The sequence below is a fragment of the Amblyomma maculatum genome, chromosome 1 (assembly GCF_055883805.1).
Source record: "Amblyomma maculatum isolate TAMU_Amacu chromosome 1, ASM5588380v1, whole genome shotgun sequence".
In the NCBI taxonomy this organism is placed as follows: Eukaryota; Metazoa; Arthropoda; class Arachnida; order Ixodida; family Ixodidae; genus Amblyomma; species Amblyomma maculatum.
The window spans coordinates 331,544,326-331,567,572 of NC_139344.1; positions in this window are offsets into that span (position 1 = coordinate 331,544,326).

The following is a 23,247-nucleotide window of genomic DNA, read 5'->3' on the forward strand; positions in this document are numbered from 1 at the left end:
AACGCGCCTAGTCGCATCTGCGGCACATTCATTGGGAATTCAACCGCAACTTGGTCTCCCGGTAAAGAAGCGCTAGAGTAGCCTCTAGCGCACGCATCTTTTGAAGCATTGAAGCACGCATCTTTTGAAAAAAAAAAAGAAACAGCTGAAGCAAACGTAAGAAAGAAAACAAAAGGTTGATCAAGTGATCTCTGTTTCTGATAATTGATGCCGGTCGATTGAAGGTCAGACCGGCGAAAACGTGCGACAAAGCCCGCTTTCAGGAAGAAACCTAATCTAAATTGAATGGCGTTTGTCGCTGCGTCGACGTTATCGAGCGAAAGAGGTACCGCAGCGTAAGCGGTTAAAGGAAGCGCAGGAACCAGGTTTAACCTTCCATTCTGCGCTGAAAAAGATTGAATTACATCAATTTTCGGGGGCATATGGTAAACAGTAGGAAACAATAACAATAATGCAAAAATAATGCGACGGCACTCTGACAACGGCTATTATACGCCCCGGATCGAAATGAGGGAAGGTACGTGGTGGAAGATCAATCGTTTCAATATCAGGTCACCGTTGCGCTCTTGGTTCCCAGAAGAATGAACGGAAAGGAAAGGTTTACAGAAAAGAAAAAAGGAAAATGTAAGTGACACTTTCCGTCAGAAAACAAAAATACAATGAAAAGGAGTCAGGCGGATATTCGGTTGAACTTAGCTTGTGCGAAAAATCAATGCGACGGTTCTTTTATGAAACAGGTGTACAGAAACCAAGGAGTCATAGAAGGAACATAACAACCTATAAGAAAGAAAAATAATATTCAAGATCACTTCGAATGGCGTCTCCGGATCCAGTGAGGTCTTGTCTGTAATAACCTTGGTGAATTCATCTTTACAGAAAAAGGTTCTTGCCATTCTTCACTTCCCACACATCCAATCTTAGACAAGCATATCGTATTCAATCTTTGTGTGTGTAGCAGTGAGTGAACAAATATTATGCGTGTTTCTCACTTAGATCAAAACAGTTTAGAATGAACGTGCACCTCGCGTTCACTTCCGCTGGTGCTGTCCTCGCGGAAAACAAAGGAGTGAAAATTTAGAGGGGAAGGGGGAGGGGGGGGGGGGGGGAGGACCAGCTGTGGCATGAGCTCCAGGACCGTGCATTTCAAAAGAACAAGTCTGTTCGTTCCAGGAAGAAAGAAAAATGCTTCTCGAAGCACGTAACTCGAAGCGACGGTCTGCAGAGTTGTACTGCCATGCACATCAGTAGCAAACACTGCGAAGGTGTAGATATTAATCTGATTAATATTAGTTAGGCAGATATAGGGTTTACCGGGGCACTTACGTCGAAACTACGGCCAACATACGGGCACTGCCTCGCGCATGAGTCGCCAGCACTTCGCTTAATGCAAATAAACAACGAAAAAGCAAATTCCGCACACACAAACAACCAACATATGGTTTTTAACGCACGAAAGCTCACCGTATCTTCTGACAGGTAGAAAAGGAAATCTACAGCTCTAGCTTCATTGTTTTCGCTCCTACGCGTGTCCCTCTGTATAATTAATTTAGGCTGGTGTTTTGGGGTTAGTTGGGTGCTTTATATCCTGGCCTAGTAATTTCCAGTACTCATTCATGCACCACCAAAGCACCCAACAATTTGAGGTACTTTTATAGCGTACCAACTTCTCTATTTAAGCACACATAAAACTGACAGTAGAATAAAGGAAATAAGAACAACCTAGCAGCCTTTTCAATATAGCGCACGGGCTGATGGTTCGCTTCTGAGAAATCTTTTAGAATGACTGCACCTCGATGCTAACTCCAAGCGTTCAAGGGCGTCTTATATGGAATCTGCTTCGAAAAAGAGGGGTTTCACACACTAAAAGCCACGCTGTGACAGGTCGAAGATCAACTCTCCCGCCTCCTTAGCTTACTTTCGTTTAGTTTCGTTAGTTTTCTATTAGTTTACCGACGCGTGTTCATTGCTGGCGCGGAGTATGGCAGTAAAAAGTAGCAGCGAGAAGACAGAATGAAGATCGATGGAGTTATCTGACGCTGACAGGCCGTGGAGACGGAAGTTCTTGCTACTCTGCTCGCTTCCTTTACAGCAGGCAACGCCGGTAGCTAAGCAGCCGAGGAGATGCGTTCGCCTTCGGCGCGTTTTTGACGAGTTTCAGATCAAAGTTGGTGGCTTTGGTTCTCGGGAAGCATTTACACTACTAACGACACCTAGTCAATTTTCGCCTGGATGTATGTAAGCTCTCAACGTTTCGCAACACACAAAGGCTCATAGGTGAAAAAGACGGGGGGTACACAAGCGTTTTGTAGAGCTATGAGTCTCTTCGTATCCCCCTACTTGATTTCCTAAATGTTTTTTTTTTTTTTTTCGCTATAACTCCTTGCAATTCACAATAGCAAGGAAGACGACAGACATCATAGTACACAATGTCCTGAGCTCGAGTAAAATTCGCCGGCGATAGGTCAAGTTCTGAAAACAAACTATATCTGAGTGGCCCTTATAAGCGTTAGCGTGGCTATTGTTGGTGCTGTATTGTTGGTGTTGGTGTGACGTGTTACTGAAAACCTACCAGATAAAAGAACGCACCGTCGACGAAATGTTCAGAATATCTTAGAAGGGCCTCTGTGTGATTGCAAGATCTTGGAAACAATTTTTTCGCGTCTACAAGACAAATATGAAATACGTATACATCGTCTCGGGTGGTGAATAGAAAAGTTACAGGACTGCGCTTGAGTCTGCTTAAGAGCAAAAATGGCGAAACCCACTTCACAGGACTGTTTTCACGAACTGCATCATCTTTAGCATTCCGACTATCGCCATCATCACTATCGCTACTACCATCATCACCAACTAAATTAACCGTCATTTTCATCACTACTATAATCATGACCTGACTTTTGTAGCTTTGTGGTGTCAATGTATTCACTATCGCCAAACCATTCCCGGTATATTCACTATGGCAGTCTTAATGGCTCGATGTCAGCGAAGGAAATCCCTTGAAAGAGAATCTTACTCCTGATCAGAAGATTGGACACATACACATCAACGTTGTCATAACAGTGCATTAAAATATCCCACAGTTGCGTGGCAATTAAAAATGATGTCCAAGGAAGCTTTAATTGACATCAAGACATTGCCAATGTCGTCAGGAAATTAGAAAGACACTTATTATCCGCTTTATAGGATGACGTGATAGCAGCCGGTGGCTCTCTAAATACACGCGTACTAATTAGCATACAGACTTAAGATCCGACTTTACGTGAAAGACTAGACGGCATCCATATCTATCACCGCTTATTCAGTGACCGTACAAGCGGGCTTTGCGTGACCTAGTCGTTGGAAAGTAAAGAGTTCTAATCCCACTTGAAACCTAAAATTATTAACGTTTTTCTTGAAATAAAATTGATTAATTTTCGAATTTAAATTATTGAAGGCATGCCACGACTTTTGCTTCGTATTATATGTCATGTTTTAGTCGCTTTCATTTCACGCGTGACGTAAATCGTAAAGTTTTACGTGAGCGTTGCGGGGTGTTTGAAATTCCCGCTCGAACTCATGTGGCTCTCACGTCATGACCGAGGCGACCAATAACAATTTTCGCGATATTGATGCCGGAAGCCGATGGGAAAACGCCTGGTTTTCCGGTGGCCTTACGGCTGTCACTTTAAGAAATAAAGAAGAAATAAAATTAGCTAGCAGAAGAAAAGAACCGAGTTCGTTTCTATAGACTCCTCGTCTCGAAGTACTCTCAGCTCACTCACTTCTTTAAGGTTGGCTCCATTTCTTGGCAAACTTAAGGTCGTTATCAAGCCAGTGAGAATATTAACCTTTCAGCTCGTGTTTTGAGGTCACCACACTTCGCCTACCTTTCGCGTTTAAAAGTTTCAGCTTGCAGCTATCACTACTGCAGCTTCCGATACGAGACTAGTTAGGGAGTGATGGAATATTACTAATCAAAATTTCGTCCCAGCTGGCTTGGTTAGTTGCCATGAGATTGAGCACAGAGCCAAAACTACAAGGGTGACTGGAGACAGAGAGAAGTCCTAATTATCTCGGTTAGTTCTCCGGATATTTATATGTATTGGTATCCTATATGTATGTCTTCTCTCTCCGTGAAATCCTGCTACAAAGTAATATGACTGACATACGTGCACATGGCTAATCAGCTGTGCATATACGCTGAGTGCATCAAACAAAGACGCGGTTGAATTCGGACAGCCTCAAGACCACATGAACCATAATGTTAGCGTTGCGGAGAATTGTCTTTCTATTTTGCGCCATGATCATCTCGTCACTTTAAAAAAAAAAAAAAACTTCGGGATTGGTGCAACAAGCGTAGTCTCACTACTACACTGCTGCGTTTTGCCTCCATTCAAATGCTGTCGATGCGAAGGCAAAAAGTGTTCTTAACCTCATAGCACTGCTGCTTAAACATGACGGAAGGAACTGCAGTGAAATAAACACAATTTCAGTATAATTTCCTAATTTGAGAAACAGCTTTGCCATAATACCCAGTTCATAGTTTTATGCAGTTATAGGTGACGGTAAGTTGTGTAACTTATCCCAATATTTCAAGTATTCCATATTTAGAGATGTTTAATTTTTATTGGTGCATATATCAACCTATAAAACAGAGACAATATATTATGATTTAATATTTCTGCGCCGCACGTGTGCACGAGGCACAAAAGGCGCCTTGCTGATTTTCAGTGCCTGCAGTTCTTCTATCTAACCCGAGAAAGAATGTCTGCATATCACATTCAATCAAATGCGGTCTCTGGCCGACATTCTCTTAATCAGCAGCGGAAAAGTTAGCTACTGCCCTCCTCGGGTGCTGACATCGTGAAACCGAAAGCAAAGCAGCAAATGAAAGGGCTTACAAACCATTTTCTTCCGGGGACTCTCAAAGGGATGGGAAGGAAGAAGAACGGTGAGAATTGGTGACGAAGAAGATCCGAACCCCAGCTGAGTGGAAGCAGCCTCAGCTCAATAAGTGCACCAGAAGAAACGAACGATCAGAAGCAGCAAATGGAAATGGCGAGACAGGAACGCTGTAGATAGATATAATAAAGAAAAAACAGCAATGGCCAGGGCGTCTTTGGCTCCTTTCCACGCCCGCCGATTCGGGTTCTCCACGACCTCAGGCGCTATCGACCTCCACTCTGACAGGGTGCCAATTAGTGGCCGACAGGGGGCAGGCCAACCTGTGGATATCGGTCTCTTCTTCTCCACTTGTGCGCTGCTTCGGAGGCGCATGCTTGGTCAGGGGTGTAGGTGGACAGTCTGGGTGCTACGGGAGAGAGGAAAAGTCGAGTGGGAAGTACAGAGGCAGCGTTACGAATACGAAAAAAATATATATACTTAGCCTTGTTTATATCTTGTTTTTAAACCACACTGTCTGATCAGCATTGGTTCAGTAGATATATATACTATGTATTCACGAACCAAGGAAACACCGACAAGAAAGCCGCAGTGAGCCTCCGAAAAAGCGCACACACACGCACACACGCATGCAGATACCTACACACACACACACACACACACACACACACACACACACACACACACACACACACACACACACACACACACACACACACACACACACACACACACACACACACACACACACACACACACACACACACACACACACACACACACACACACACACACACACACACACACACACACACACACACACACACACACACACACACACACACACACACACACACACACACACACACACACACACACACACACACACACACACACACACACACACACACACACACACACACACACACACACACACACACACACACACACACACACACACACACACACACACACACACACACACACACACACACACACACACACACACACACACACACACACACACACACACACACACACACACACACACACACACACACACACACACACACACACACACACACACACACACACACACACACACACACACACACACACACACACACACACACACACACACACACACACACACACACACACACACACACACACACACACACACACACACACACACACACACACACACACACACACACACACACACACACACACACACACACACACACACACACACACACACACACACACACACACACACACACACACACACACACACACACACACACACACACACACACACACACACACACACACACACACACACACACACACACACACACACACACACACGCACGCACGCACGCACGCACGCACGCACGCGCGCGCGCCCGCACAAAGAGAGAAAAAGAGAGAGAGAGAGTATAAAAGCAGCAAGTGTAGTGGTATAAAAATGTTTATCCAAGTAAAAAGGGTTGATGGTAAGGGGAAAAGTGTGACATACTAGCGAGGTGTAAAAGTGTTTCTAGCTAATCGAACTAAAAGCAATTCCGTGTACCTTGCAGTTAACGGTCGATCAGGAAAAAGAATCTAAGTGAGCAGTGGCAGAGTCAGCGTCATTTATCAGGGCCAAGCCTCATCTAAAGTGCCTTACGCTCACTGTTTGAAGAGAAAAGGTGGCCAGTATGCCAACGCACTTTTCTGGCGCCAGCTATTAATGGAAAGCTGCGTGGAGATAACGTTGTTAGTCAGACCATACTATTTTCCCATGCCAGCTACACCAGTGTAGCAAAACTCCAATACACCTATTGCTGTTTTGCTGCACTAATGCAGCTGATCTATGCAAAAAAAAAAGAAAAAATAAAAAAAAACCGAATGCGAAGTTAGCAAAAATAACTTCACACGCTGGCTGCGCGAAGACGATGAAGTAGAGAAGGCCTTAATTATATATATATATATATATATATATATATATATATATATATATATATATATATATATATATATATATATATATATATATATATATATATATATATATATATATATATATATATATAGTATAACAGGAAGAGTTGATTACAAGTGATCAGTAAATGTAAAATGAATCACCAAGAGTTTAAAAACATAACCGGTGGATTTATTTCGACGTTTCGACCAGGCTCCAATCTTTTTCTTGATTCTATATGTGTGTGTGTATATATATATATATATATATATCTTTCTTCTACTCTGTGTTTATTTATCTTTCCCCTAAACAGATTACATTACTAATTTCTGTGATTATCCAAGTAAACATTAAAAAAAAAAGACAAAGTACCATCCCCAACGCTTTCCTTGGCCTCGCCGACTGTTGGCTTCTTCCCTTCATATATATATATATATATATATATATATATATATATATATATATATATATATATATATATATATATATATATATATATATATATATATATATATATATATATTTGTCAGCGTCAGTTATTTGTAACGAGGGCCGTTAAACTCGCTTCGTGTGTTCGGCGAACGCTCAACGCCACATACCATGCGGGGCTCAACTGCACGTGACAACCGCGGCCTTGAAAACGCTTGGTACTAGGGGTGTGCGAATAGTACTTTTTTCCAAACCGAATCGAATACGAATAATATGTAGCTAAAAACAGAATCGAAGACAAAATTTTAAAAATTAAGACCCGTTCTACCGGGTGCCCCTCTCTGTACTACATGATAATCCGTATAAAAGGAACAGCCAAGGTTGCCGCGCTCACAAGAATCCCAAGAACGTAGCCTTGAACGTGGTATGTGAACGCATGTGGCTAAGGCGGCGAAAGCCAAAGGAATTCGCGCACGCTGAAGATGCCACAAAATCTAAACGGCTGGGAAAAGACGGAGCGGGACACAGTCGAATTCATGCTCGTGATTATGCGAGATAAGTGCGTCAAATCGCCGAAATAAGTGTTCGCAAACCCGTAATAATGCTGACGCTCAACATCTAATCAAAAGAAGGGGGACATTTTTACCTGCGCTTCTATATATGCTGCTTTGTATGCAAACCTAAATAGACACTTCCCATTCCCTGGTGCGATAAAGAACTCTAAACATAATATTCATGTGAATTGTTTTCTGCCTTAATCTTGGCCTAAAGCGGCCTTGAATAAATAACTCACTTTAGTTTAAATCAGTGCAGTAGACTTTCAAGACTGCTAATTTTGCTTCCCAGTAGTGTTGCGGTGCTCCAGCGAATTCGTACAATGTCGACTTTTCCTACTGGTTTGGTTGTTTCATCGGGTTTAACGTCCCAAGTCAACTTAGGCTATGAGGGATGCCGTTGTGGAAGGCTCCGGAAATTTCGACCACCTGGGTTTCTCTGCATTGACAATGCACAGCACACTGGTGTCTTGCTTTTTCTCCTACATCGAAAAGTGGCCGCCGGGGTCGGGGGTTTTCCTACTGTTTCATCAAACAGAACAAGCCGTATATACGAGTCCGCAGATCGCGGAACAAATTTCAGGTATCCGTCAGTGAAACCAGTTTGGCAACATCAATACCTCCCGTTCGGGAAAGTTATTTCAGTAATGACGAGTGAACAAAAATACAATGCCATTTTTTTTTAGTTCGTTTTGTGTGTGCCAGCGACAAAGAACGTCATCCGAGCCGTGTCACAATCAAATGACGGTGAATGCTGCTTGGCACAAAAGACACATGACTCTCAGACCTAGCTTTATGATTGCGAGATCTAAAGGCCACCACAAACTTCATTACGTGTGTCGTATTTCTGCCACATCGGCTCTGATCATACGCCCCTGCTCCCTCCTCCATTTTTCTACTGTTCAACCTTCATCGCTTTTTTTTTCTTCGTGGAAAAATGAATGATGAACAATTTTTGTTGTTGTTGTCGTTGTTGTTTTGATTTCAAGATCCGTTCTGTACTCGGAAAGAGGGCTACGGGCTTTCTAGAAACCGGAGCAATCTGGTGTAGGAATAGCAGTGTTCCTTGATTGTTTCTGTACCGGTGCGGACAAAAGTAAACGGAGCACCCTATTTCCTTGTAATTTTTTTTTTATTTTTGCATAATAAAACAAGCAGTAAAGGCTTATGTGAACTGGTAGTAGACGCCAGTGCCCTTTCATTTGGACAATTATTCTTTTCTTATTTCTGGTGCAGAAGGCGTGACTTCAACTTGAACGGAAAAGCGTGCTCCGTTTACTTATGTACGCGCCTGCACATCTCAGATACCCGTTCAAATAGCCTAGACTCGCAGCAATCGTCGTGAAAATGTGTATTTTTAACCGTCCCACCACAGCTTTTTGGCGATCATTTTTCGCCATTTTTCTTGAAGGTGTATTAACTAGTAGGATGACAATTCGCGTAGCCTTCAAGTCCGCATATCGGTGTATTTTTGGTACACTTTGGAGAATATTTGGTTGGTTTTGTTTGTTTGTTTGTTTGTTTGTTTGTTTGTTTGTTTGTTTGTTTGTTTGTTTGTTTGTTTGTTTGTTTGTTTGTTCGTTTGTTCGTTTGTTCGTTTGTTTGTTTGTTTGTTTGTTTGTTTGTTTGTTTGTTTGTTTGTTTGTTTGTTTGTTTGTTTGTTTGTTTGTTTGTTTGTTTTTCCTTCCGTAAATGCACTGATCGATTACCGCAGTTTTTCAGGACGGTATACCAGTGAGCTCTCGCATTGTTCAGTCGTACATACACCTGGGAAGTTTTCCGGCAACTGCATTGCGAGCGGCAGTCCTGCTTGGATAGATTAAGGTGGGAGGGATATTTACACGGGTAAAAAAAAACGACAACATTAACGTGAAATACAAATGAGCGGTCTATAGTAAGGTTGCCTTTTTTGGATTCTAATCAAAGTATTCAAACACCTAAAAAAATTGCTTTATTCCAAAAAAAAAAAACGTAATAAATACGTATGCCACGCCAACAGCCATAACTTTTACATACCTTCCCACAACGAAAATTGATTTTGCAGTCACATACATAGAAACGTCAGCTGCACAATGGACCAAAATAATAACGCTATCCTGTCGTTTTTTAAAATGGCATAATTACCATAAACAATGGTTTTAAATACAGAAAGTTCTTAAAACAAATGCAATCATAATAGAATTTGTCGTACGATTTTATATTTTATGGTTCATTGCACAAAATAAGATAAGTGTGCGAAGTTTCATTAAGATATCAATTAACGAAAAAAATTTACGAACGTTAGCATGAGCCGAAATGGTAATTGCGTTTCGGGAAAAATAACAAAAAGGTTTGATGTAGATACATTGGTTTTATTGTAATGTCCAGGTTTGTTAAAATCGGCTACATTTGTAGATCATGTTCTTCTTAGAATTTACTTTCTTTCGCCCATACATCTGCTCCCTGCCATTTTTTTTTTTTTTTTCACTTGCGTTTGTTACGGCATCGGTAGACTAACGGGAGGATTTCCTGATTCACTGATTTTCACCAGCCGAGCAAGCTTTCAAACAAGATTTTGCCTTCGGCATTTTGTGAAATCTTATGTACACGAGACACAAAGCAGGTAGTCAGCAGGTATTTTAATTGACGCGGGAAGCCGGAAACGCTCAAGTGCATACCACCTACGTGGTCTAAATGTCACGCGTTCGAATTGTGAACGTTTAGTTGTTAAATGCAAACAAAAATAGACATACATGCTTAGAAAAAATCACGATTATAAACAGGAAAGTTAAGAAGCAAGAAAAGCGAGACCACGAAAACGGAAATATTTTTCGGTGCATGAAAACCTAAACAGTTGGTTTCGAGTTACCAAAATGCACAAGTGGTTGCAAACTTGGCTGTACCTTTGCAACCGTTTTAGATAGAAGCATATTCTTATTGCCAGTCATTCAAATAGTGTCTGTGTAATTTGATAAAATTCGTTCTTTTTTTTTTTTTTTTCTGCTTTCAAACAGACCTCCTACCTTAAACTACGTCATAACTTCACATGATCCCCGGGTTTAAACGTCCATCTCAAGCCAACCAGTGCTGAAGCGTCTGACTGCATGCAAGGAACTTGCGATTTCCTCTCCGTGTATGCACCCTCTAACCAGTGAAGGGCTTTGCAACTTGAGCTCTTCCATCGAGAATTTATCGCAGTCATTGCTCACATAGGAAGAAAAATATTTTATGGTTTAATTCTTAAGGCATTCGAATAAATGCATTAAAGATGTGTGCTGTTTCCTTTAATCTTTCGTTACCTGCAAACATTATTTTTTGTTAATTTTGCACGAAATGTTTTGATCCTCACCTGCAGTCGAAACATACCAAAGACGCAACTGTATGCTACTTTTAGCCTCGCTGCCATGCCCTTATCGAGCTGTATAGTTGTATTTCGACTAATTTCAGACTTTCTTGTTAGCCGAAACATGATAGAGGAAGGGGGGGGGGGGGGGGGGGGTGAAAAAGCTTCCAATAATATTGGGGAAGGTGCGGCGAGCTACTGAAAGTGTTATTCGCATTAGGAGAGAGAAGAGCATTTTAGAGCACAGAAGAAACTCGTTCAGCCATGTTTTATCGGGAATCGAGATTGTGTAGATCTCTTGCGTGGTTGTCGTCTAGTTTATACGCCTTTTTACATTCTGATGTCTTTTTACACGCGTATAAGCAGGGACTGAACCACCAAGTTACGTTTGTTCAAGCAGAAAATATTAAACAAGATATATAATTGCGGGCTACAGGAAAGCGACGACCTTTGGGCGTAAAAGAATGTATACTCCAACGGAAACTAGATGTGGCTAGGATTGGTAGAACGAGGAAGAAAGCTGGGTTTTAGAAATTCGTTGGTAAGCTCTGCTTGCGGCTCGCGCAGGAAAAAGCAAACGGGCAATCTGAAAATATGCCTGTTGTGTATGTATAGGGGGCACTATCAATCATTCACCTCATCTGTATATAAGCACAGTCATCGAAACAAAGGCGCGTTCCTGTTACCCTGTCATGTAGCCTCCTGTGGTCATCCGGCGCTTCACGTCACCACAAAGCCTTTTTACGATTCATTTGTTTACCTCACTACCCTTCTTTCAATTTTTTATTGTGACAGTAATGGACAGCGCGCAATAGACTAGTACAAAAAAAAAAAAAAAAAGGAACGACGAGACACACGCGTATCCTCGTCTATTGTGCGCTGTTCATGCTTGCCATGCTACACCAACATTCCCAAACTGCCATGTTACTGTTTTAGGGGTAACGGGTATGGCACAGAAAATAATCGAAGGACCACAAATATTCGTCAAGAAACTTTCGGAGCAATGCGAATATACCATTTCCAGCACAGGTTCGCTTCTATACTTTCTATACTCGCGAGCAGTTGAGCATGAAATGCTCTGCAAAACCCCAAAGAGGATTATAAGCTTACTGGTAGCGTTTCCTCAACTTTGACGACAGCGTATAAATGAAGCCTGTGTGCCTATAGAAGGGAAGCCAGCGGAAAATTGCTCTTATAATCTAGATGCGAGCAATCACACTACAGGGGGTGATACCTACGAATCATCGTGTTTACAACAGTGAAGATGAGGCACGAATGCACGGCGCTCCTTCGAGACAGCGTGGAATTGTGAACCTCGGAGTCTAATCTTTAATTTCCTTAATATTCCCGCAGCCGCAACTAATCCCTATTTTAAGACACTCTCACGAGAAGAAGTCGCACGCATTAAATTTGTTTTTCACGTAGATATGCATTTTCATGATTAATTTTTGAATAAATAACATTACTGCCACAAAACTGTCAAGCTCGGCAGGCCTGAGATTTCTTTCTACGCAGAGGTTTTGCGGAAATAGCGAAAATATCTAGATGCACTCAATGCGAAAATTCGCGGCAGGAGCTTGGAAGACTCCCCATCCCAAGAGACAGTGCTCCGCGCATTCTGCGCGGGAACCGGGCGTTAATGAGCGCTAATCACCCTCGAAAGGCGGTCACCGAGCAAATTAATTATTATCGAACGGTGCCGCGCACCCTCCCGTTCATTCTCCGCTTTCATCTCTTCGTATCGATCGACCGACACATCGTCCTTAGCGGTTTATGTACGCTCACGCACGTACAGGCACGCGCCTTGGCTCACGACGGAGAAGACGAGCGCGCCTAAGGCCGCGCTGGGTAAGGGCAGAGTTCGTTAATCATTACTGGTTGCAAAACACTTCGTCGAAATCCGTCGGCTTCTTTGGATTGAATAGTGGAAACAAGTAGTCGTAAAAGCCATTAAACTAGTTTAATTGCAAATATTTTAAACAGGCTAAATGCACTTTCGTCAAGTGCAGCGTTAGGCGTCAGGCAGACGTTTTATCAGAGTCGCCCTATAGCCGCCTTGCCGCCAGAAAGTAATAGCAGGCAGGCATTCTTCCACAGACGCCATGGCCAGTTGGCCCGCCAGCTAGTAAGCGGTCATTCAATCGCCACAAAAAAGAAAAAAGGTGCTTTGAGAAGAGCCTTTCATTCCTTCCAGAGGAGAAACCCATTTCAGAATCATCGACTCAAAATCCGGCTCACTGACTGGCTCAAAACCTGCGTGTCTTCTTTCTGAAGCTTCCTGGCCTTCGAAGGTGCCTTCTCCACACGCTCAAATGTATTTCGCATGCTTTCTTCAAAAGCGCCCAAAGATCAGCCACCGCACTAATTTGCAAAGGAAATATTGGCAAGGGGAACGGGTGTAATGGAGCGCTTCATCTGTCACGAAAGGGAGATATCGGAGAGACAGAATCGACCTTTCATATCGACCCGCGATTCTTCCACGCTCTGAACCGCCACCCGAAAGCCTGGCTGCGCGTGCGGTTCCGTCGAACGACGACGAGCAGCCTCGACCAACGCCAGGATGCTTCAACGTTCGTTTCGGAAACACTGGGACGACCTTCCTTCGCTGCGGTGATCGACGTGTCGCTACACCTTTCCAATATCACGCATGCCTTGCTCCCCAAACCCCTCCCCGTCCGCTACAGTACTGCGTATACAAGAATGTATTGACCGACCCTGGCGTGTCCTCGTTGCCATGCCTTCGCTTTCTGCTCATCCGAGAGCACGGAGAGGTAGGAATTCGACGTTCTCGCGTGACGCTGCTTGGCGCGTTAGTGTCGAAAACGACCCGGGAGCTCTCGCACAGTGGCCCCATCTGCTGGCCTAAGCACAATGCAGGAGTCTATTCAACGAATCCTGAAATACCCGTACGCTGAACGACGTCAGTGTTCATTAAACAACCCCAAGCTGCTAAAGTATTCCACAGCCCTCAATTACTTCCTATTCATCTTTATCTTATTTTACTCCCTTCTTCATTCTTTCCCTTGAGATACGGTTTATAGACTGGCTGAGCTGTCCACCTGAAGGGACACAATAAATGTGGCATTGATATTCTAAAGAAAAAATACTGGTATTTGAATTCCGTGGTCAAAATAATCAGCAGAGCACCGCTAGGCGGCCCTTTTTCTCTCACGTTTTTCCTTGTTTCTTTAATTCATTCACTCGTAGCGCGGTCCAAGTGCTATCCTTCTCCTAGAACATGACTGCATTCTGTCATACTTTATAACAAATTATTATTTTGCAAAGGTTCAACATCCACATATATAATCAATGCTGTTAGTTACTTGCGAATACGCACGATTAGGCAAGTTCAATACCGTCTGTGACGGCGGCCACTTTTCCAAGGAGAAGAAATGAAAGAGGACCGTCTACTAGGTGATGCCGGTGTGCATTAAAGAACTCCAGCCAGAGAAATTATTCTTCAGCCCGGCAACCTAGCACTTTTTTTTCTCTCCCTTTTCTTTCTCTCCCTCCTTCATTTCTTCCCCCAAACTTCTGCTGCTGCTGCAACCGAATGAAGAACGATGAAAGTGCGACAGATTACAACTGTTTTTGCCGCAAGACACGTCACCACATACCGTCATCGAACTACACTGAGTAACTAAGCTGTTGTCGTCATCGATGCGGTGCATCGGATGTATAAGTAAAATTTCTGCTTTACGTGAAAATTCTTATATGGAATTGGCATTCAAAGCAGGCATTGATCATCACATTTAGTCTCTGTGACCTATTCTTCTTTTCCCTATCCAGGCATTCGTTTCGGGTCAACATTAATACAGAAGGCTCACTCGCGTTCTCGCTGGAACGTGTTAAAGTAAGAATTTGAAAGGAAGAGATATGGGAGGAAAGATCAAAACGCTTTTTCATAGCATGGCTGTGACGTCACGCAGCGCGCTAGTCTACCACTTGCTCCTCCAGCTGTAATTTCTGCCTCGCGATGGTGAGGTGTCGCGTCAACTCTGGCTCCCCTTATCACAACGGTGCGCTTAAGCGTCTGGCCCCGTCTGAAGCTCCTTACTTCTGTTTTGGGCATCGCGATGGCTTTAACAACACAGCTTCTGTATCATCGGATTACACTGAAGTTCAACTCAAAAGGAGTTTGTAAAACGAATGTCACCATAAAACAAAATTTGTATATAGAGATCATTAAAAGCTTACAAGGCTGCCAGCGTCGAGATGAATGCTGGAACAAAGTGTTGCCCGAAAAAGCTTGCTTTTTTGACGTCAAGGGCTTCATTTGACCCCGTCTGCCTAATCTCTCACACTTGTTGCTACATGGCTGTTTCTGGTTCAACTAGGAGTTGATTTGTTGCTTGGAGAGTTTATATTCGGTACATTTCGATGCCCCTCCGGATGCGTTACGGAGGGAAAGTATAAGCGCCATCATTGTTAAGAACTAAGGAGATAAATGTGATCATTTGCATGAATGCTTGTTAAGCACAAGATCATTTTACCTCCTGTTTTCGGCAACATAAGCTATGATCATCCACCAAACTCAATGAGCCAGAGGGATAATACGACTCTAGAACTGAAGCACACATTGCAGACCTTTCTTCCGAACTGTTATTATTGCCCTGAGAACGAAAGAGCGCGGTGCTGACTTTTGAAGCCTTTTTTTTTTTTTTTTTTTGCCAAGGAGGAGGTCGGGTTGCCGATGGCTGCACTGAAATAAGTGCTACAGCGATCTCATCATCGTTCGCAAGTCATAAGACTTGGGAGTAAAGGTAAGCGGGGAAAAAAATGTGCGAGTGCGTTTAAAGCCGCGCTCGATCAGTACCTTGCACGGTTATGTTTAGCTACAGGCCTGTGCCGCTGAATTGTAAGCGCTTGCGTCTCTGGCTCCTTCTGCGTTCAGCGAGATCGCCGCCAAAAGTTATCCGTTGTTTTGGTGCAAATAGCAAAGCCATTAGAAAAGCCTAAAAGCCGGACTAAGCAAAGCGAAATTAATTGCAAATTAATTTGACATATTTTCAGGGTGATTGGATGCGGCAAAAGAGAAAAGCTTAAGGCAAATCATTATCACCCTAAAAGCGCATTCTTCTTATGCAGATCATCGCATTAGACCATATATGAGCTTCTATCGGTTTTTCGCTACCGCTTTCACGAATGCGTTCCAAATTTCTTCTAACGCCTGAAAACAAAGCACCGGAAAAGGAAAGCGATTTGTACCAGTGTAAAGCGTGAGATTAAAAGGCCTGCATGACTCCCGAAGTGTATACGGCCCCATGCGCTGCACTAGTCTTGAACAGCGAATTTGCGGATATTATTGCATACTACCTCACCTCTATTCGCCGCACTGAAACTATACGCAAGACGTCAAGGGCCATCTTACTCGTACACTGGCACCTGGAGAGATCGGAGACCGGCGCGGGAAGTGGCAAGAGGGAGGAATGACTTTCGTAAGAGTGCGTATCTACTCTCATAATGCCTGATATACAGCGTGGGAGGCGTTATGGGGAGTGGCTGCATGCTCCTCCTGGTCCTACGGGGCTGGGACTGGTAGGTCAATGCTGCTTGCTGCGGGAGATAGCCTGCCACCATATTTTTATCTGTGGTAGGCCGTCATTGCACCCGCTACCGTTTCGGTGGTGGACGACGGCTGTTACGACGAGCGCCTTGCTCTCCCTCTGATTTTTTCTTCCTCTATTTTCTCTTCTCTCTGTGCGAGGCAGCGGGGGTGGCTCAGCTGCAGAGCCAGTAGCAAAACCGTGCGTTTTCTTTTCCTTCTTCTTTCAGTGGCGGCAATAACAACGACAACGTTATGTGTGGTTGCCGCTCACGCATACTGAAACTTTTTTGACATTTTCTAGAAAAGAGCTTTTAAGATTAATTTTTTTCGCATAATGTTTAACATCACAACAGTCAATATACCCGCAGATCTTTTTCGACTGGTTTATAGTTTATTTTTTTCTCTCTCTCTCTTTCTCTCTCTCTTCCTCTCTCTAGTAACGTTAAATAACTCGTCCCATTGGTTTTCAATGGCAGCCTTACTGATTTTTGCCTACGCAGGGCAAACTTAAGACACAAGGGTTTGGTACGCTTCGAAAATTTAGACAATTTTGTAAGCATGTTAATGAAAGTACAGTACAACTTTCCGCAGTTGCATCGAAATTATCTAAAAACGCACCCTATTGGTTTTCTAAGGAAAGCCTCAAATACTGGCAGTGAGCGCAAGACAAACTTAAAGGCAAAATTTCGCTGCGTATCGGAACCTTAGACTACAATATTCTACATTTGCCTAACAATTATTTTCTAACGCAGCTCTCTTACTTTCTATGCCAGACTTTACTCGCTGCGAGAGCAGGAAGAAATTTAAAAGCAAAATTTAGCCAAGCATCGCAAGCTAAGGCCATTTTCATCAACATGTAATTACCAGTATCTTATAATACCCCATCTTTACATCACAACTAAAACGTGTGCCAAAGTGCTGAATTGAAATAATAGCCCATCCGTCCAAATCGGCCCATTAGCGAAACTTGCAAATCGTAACTAAACAAAAATCTCCATTCATCTTTAGCCTGCCCTCTCGCGGCCCGCAAAGAAGAAAACTTGTTTGCACAGACACTTTCAATTAACTCTCTCGTAAAAATATCTCTCCCTCATTTCCCCACTTTCACAGCTTTCAATATGAGAAAACAGGAGGAGTTAGCCGTGCTCAAATGAGCCCCCTTTTTTCCGTAACGCAATGGGGTCTCGCTGTTAAAGAAAGAATTGGCAAAATCCTGGTCGTAGTGAGCCGTTGCACGTTTCAAAGATAACCTCCGGGAGCAAATATTTTCGCAGCGTAGTGAAGTGTTTTCTCAACCTGCTAGCGGATCGCCAGCCCATACTAAGGCGACGTTTTTATCGCATAATGTTTTTTTCTCCTGCCAACGAAAAAGGGCGCTGGGAACTCGAACACCACCCTGCCCCATTTCCTCGCCTTTCATCTTACAACCCCACCATCATTAGCCGGAAATATTTACTCGCTTCCGGTATGGCGCTTTAGTTTTGCTTCCTTATTAAATGTTCCGTTATTTGAAAGAAAGCTCATTCACTCAGTGCCTGTGTGTGAGTACGTGTGCGTGCGTGCGTGTGTGTGTTTGTGTGTGCACGTGTATGTATATATATATATATATATATATATATATATATATATATATATATATATATATATATATATATATATATATATAAAGATAGCGAGGATGCTTAATACTTCATTTATTCTTCGTCGACGTTTCGGCAGGGTCGGCTCTTTCTCAAGACTTTGAGAAAGACCGGACACCGGTCTATATATATATATATATATATATATATATATATATATATATATATATATATATATATATATATATATATATATATATATATATATATATAGAGAGAGAGAGAGAGAGAGACTGTTGAAGCAGGAAAGTTATTCTGCGTAGTAGCAATATATATGTGCGACAAGGTTCGCATGCTTCCTACAGGCGTGTTGCATCTCTACTAAACTTGCCATTTGCCGACAAGTCTAATTTTTACTCCCTTTTGCTTGCTTTAGGCTGCGTGAAACATATCGTATATATTTGTTTTCCTCTTTCACGGCTTTCTCACGGTGTTCTTTGCTCAGGAAGGGCAGCAAACAGAGGGCGCTATCAAACAAAACCTCGCAGATCAGCGCAAATAAGAAATACAGCTATCCAGGGTTACAAAGCGCAGGAGAACGACCCGAGAAAATGGAAACCAATTTGCACAAAGCACACGTATTCCGTTTCTTCTTGGGAACACATTTGAGGTCGACGGCATAGTGGACAGTCGGAGCCGCTATACAGTGGAGAATAAACAGAGGAGCGCAAGAGGAGTTCTATTGAGATCGCAAACAACAAATGAAACTGGAGAAAAGCGTGACAGCGGAGGGAGGAAAAAGTAGGAGAGGGGGAGAGGGGCAGTGAAGAAAAAGAAGAAGGAATGGGAGATGGTCGAAAACAGACAATTGGGGCTGAGGCCTAGGGTGAATGAAAAAGCCAGCGAAAAGGCTGCGCGCGCGATGATTCGAACGTGCCGGTCCTGACGAGAATGTTCTGCCGTACACGGCTACAGCACGCCAGGCACGGAGGGGTTTGCAGGGTCTCGGAAACAAAGCGTAGGCGAGGAAAAACAAGCGCAGCTCGCCAATGTTGCATATACACGTGCTTTTCCGCTTTCCTATTTCGTCTTCTTTTTCCGGCAAAGAGAAAGCGCTGCTCGTTACCGGCTGACGACCTCCTCGCGAACGGGGTGTTCGTATGGGAATCACTCCGGCTGTTGGAACAGCGACGCGCGCGAGAAAGAGATAGAAGCCGGTACAAGGAAGAGTGGAGGGAGGCATTGTTCGCGAAAGTGCCGCGTTTATAGTAACGTTCCGGCAAAACGACCGGCTGTTTCTTTTATTCGATATCAACAGGTGACGTGAGATAAAATGCCGCCTGCTGCCCGGGAACATTGTTTTCGTGTCCTTTTTTTTTTTTTTCCTCGCTTTTTGTTACTGCGTCGCAGTGCGCCTCTGTGCTCTTCACGCACATGGTTATTTCGTCATGTTACGGCACAACCTGCATAAATAAAATTGGTTTTTGAGACAAGCACAGGAAAGAAAAAAAAAAAGATGTTGACAGGTCAGAGTGCTAACTAACAACTCAGATTTTTATTGACAGATCAAGTGCTTATATGAAGCAGCTGCTTGTATCAACAAATAGAAACGATGAGAAGCCGCACGAACTAATCAAGGCAACTGATAACCCATTATTCCACGGAGTGAAGGCATTATTCCAATTCTATTGCAGCGCGAGATACTTCTTTTTTTTTTCTACAACAAAATTTGGAGATTCCTGACAGACAAGCTACCATGCAGACTTACAATCTTGTACTTTGGTAATTTCTCTGCCTAGTTGCTTCGTGCACCTGCCCACCTCCGCCATGTTTTCAAGCCTTTGAGCAAAACTGTGGCATTCTTTAATGGGCTCAATCATTCTGGTGTCCTAAATGGTTCTTGCACAGTTGGCTCGCTCCCTTAACCTCTCATTAAGGCACCTCCCAGTCTGCCCAATACACAACTTGCCACAGGTCAGTGGTGTATAAGAAGCCGACCAGCACGTACTACAAGCGAAAGAAGTCTGTAGAAAATAAGAACAATATTCTTACATTCTGACAACCAGTAAGCTACTAATGCACCTTTTTCACAAGGCCGCTCTGCGCATGCGCGCCTCTCCCCTGGTTGAAAACAAACCACCGACCCCCGCTGCGCATGCGTAGTTCTTGGCCTCCGCGATCGGCGCAGCCGGAACTGATCTCGATGGCCATGTGCGGCGGCCACGTGCAGTTAATATTCGTGTCAGACGTATGCGACGAATAAAGCGGTAGCTGTCAAGAACATAAATCGCCATTTCACTGGCTGGTACGTCTCCCTAGGACGTTCTCAATCAGTAGCAGGCGAATTTTCAACCACTCCCAGAGGGCGCCACATTCTGTGAAAAAGGCGGAGAGGGTTTTCTTGGCGGGCACGATACAATAAAACTATAACATGCACATATTTTTGCAGCTGGAGTGATAAACATTAATCAGCTTTTTAATTACAAGCAGGTAGCACCTCGCTCTTGGAGACAGTGAATAAATGGTATAATTTTCTTAAACATAGCTAGTACACGAGAGTTATTCGTGTGCATATGCTAGTATGTATACCTAGTGTCCCAAGGAAAGGTAACCAAGCTTATAAAAAGGGCACAGTGTCCCAACTAACAAAGCTTTGGGCTGCTGAGAGTCGCAGAGCCTAGCCTACTGTAATTATAGGTTTTCCAAAATTAAAGAATTGGAAAAGACTAATTAGCAAGCTTTTCAAGTATTAGTTTCATTAAGAAAGCGTTCAGCCATTCTAATTCATTTTGAAAAACAACTGGTGAGATATTGCACTAAGGCACCACTTAGGTAAAGCAGCTTTTTTTTTTTTTTTTTCACTGGTATTAAAAGACAATTCCCACAATACAAAAGCTTTCACATAACACATGGTGCACCTCCGCACTCTTGCTAAAGAACCAAATTCGCTTTTTCCAGAGCGCGGACCCCGTATGGTCATTGCGGGTGATGGTTGTTAGATAAGGCAGGTTTCTTCTAAGGCCAAAAGTAAAACCTATTAAATAGTACCTGATGCAAACAATCCTGCCGCTCATGTTGAAGATGACAACTTATGAACTAACACTTCTTTCTCGAAGCCAATTAGAAGTTAAGCTAGTCACTATTTACTAATTAATTAAACTGTACACTGCGCATCGCGGCTCTCAACACTCCTCAGTTAGTTTCGCTGTGTTTTTTCCTCCGCCTTTTTTAAGATGTTGGTCACCTTCGCTAGAACGCCTAACAAAATATCTGAGGAAACGTAACTATGAACCAGAAGATATATACTTATTAAGTATACTGACCCAGGCTTCAGAAGATGACATAGTTTCAGTCATATTTTAGTACAGTCCAAGCGTCAGTAAAGCTTTTTTTATATTTTCAATCTCGGGACAGTCTCCTCTTTAAGCGTATATTGATAGGCATATGTTTTATATGGACACTCGCTAGAGAAAAAAAAAAAAAACGGAACAAGTTCTGCTGTCAAAGAATAAAAAATTCATAATGCAAGACAGGGCTATATTTTGCCTAGAGGCAGAGGTAGAGGTAAAACATGGAATAATCTATTTTTCCATGGAAACCTTCAGAAGAGCGCTCATCATGTGATTTGAGTGAACATAATTAACCAGATTCCACCAAGCAAGAATATTATGCGTTTGAATCCTTTCTACTTTGGGTACAGTTCTGAATGTTTTCAATGGCTAAATGTTTACATTTTTTTTTTATTTTAGAAACGTTTTCAGGCAGGAAGCAAATACTAGTTTGTACTTATGTTTCACTTCCCCCTCTTGATAGTGTGCAGAAAATGTTTGTGAAGAATCCTTAATACGAAGGATAAATAGCGAATAACTGTCTCGTGGGGAAAACTTTTGTAGAAAGCACCGAATCTTGAGAATGCCACCATGACATGTCATGGTGGCATGAAATTATGGTCAGTACTTCGTATTGGATTGACTTTGCACAGTCAATTTGAAATGAAGTACTGACGTAATTTATAAACTGAAGAATGAATACTTTAGCAACAACAAAACTAAAGCTTTACGTTGCTTGTTTTTACAAAATAAAATGCAGAGTAACAGGATAAAGAAAACAGCCAAACACACAGCATTCCTGATTTTGAGCGCTATTAACTTTCGGAATGAAGGAGTGTGTTTTGGCAGTAATTTCTAAATCTCAAGTTTTTTATTTCAAACTAGCAATATTATTAGAAAAAATCGTCATACCTCAATTGTTTTATCCATCAAGTAGTTGCCAAATAGTTCTAATGGGGAACGGACGGTATTTTCTTTTTCATAGTTCTTCTCTATAGCAACAAAGAGGCATTCCGCTGTTAATTCTATGACCAGGTCCACTGCTATGCCATGTTAGAGTTCTCTTCGAGGAACGCCACTCACCGTGGATCAGTGGTGGCAAACTTCGATAATGATGCCCTCTTCAACCTTTTGGCCATCATACAACTGGTGAGCGAACCGCTGAGGGGATGTGTATGCTGAACCTAACAAAAGTTAAGTGTTGTATGTTTTGTTCGCAAAACTATGCGCTGCCATGAGCTGATTTCACAATACTGGTTTACGCACGTCCCGGAAACAAAGTTTCCGTTTTCGCGCCAGGTTAAAACAAAGAACAAAAAAGAACAAAACTTCCCAAACTTGCTCGTACACAATCGGAATTAGCAAATGACACGCCACTAAATTTCAACAACACATTATTGCGTATCAGTTTTCGGTGCCGACTACAGGTTTTAGGTAATTCATTTTTTTATTTCAACGCATGTGGGTATTGCGCGCTAAGATCCCAGTACTTGCTGATGCAACTTGTTTTCCTCGGCTTATTAGTTACGCAAAACATTTTACATGTGTTTGTTGTGCTTACAATTTTCTTGACATTTAGTTCTGGGCATACAAATGTATTCCTGCAAGCACAATGATTTTTAAACCGGCGATATGAAG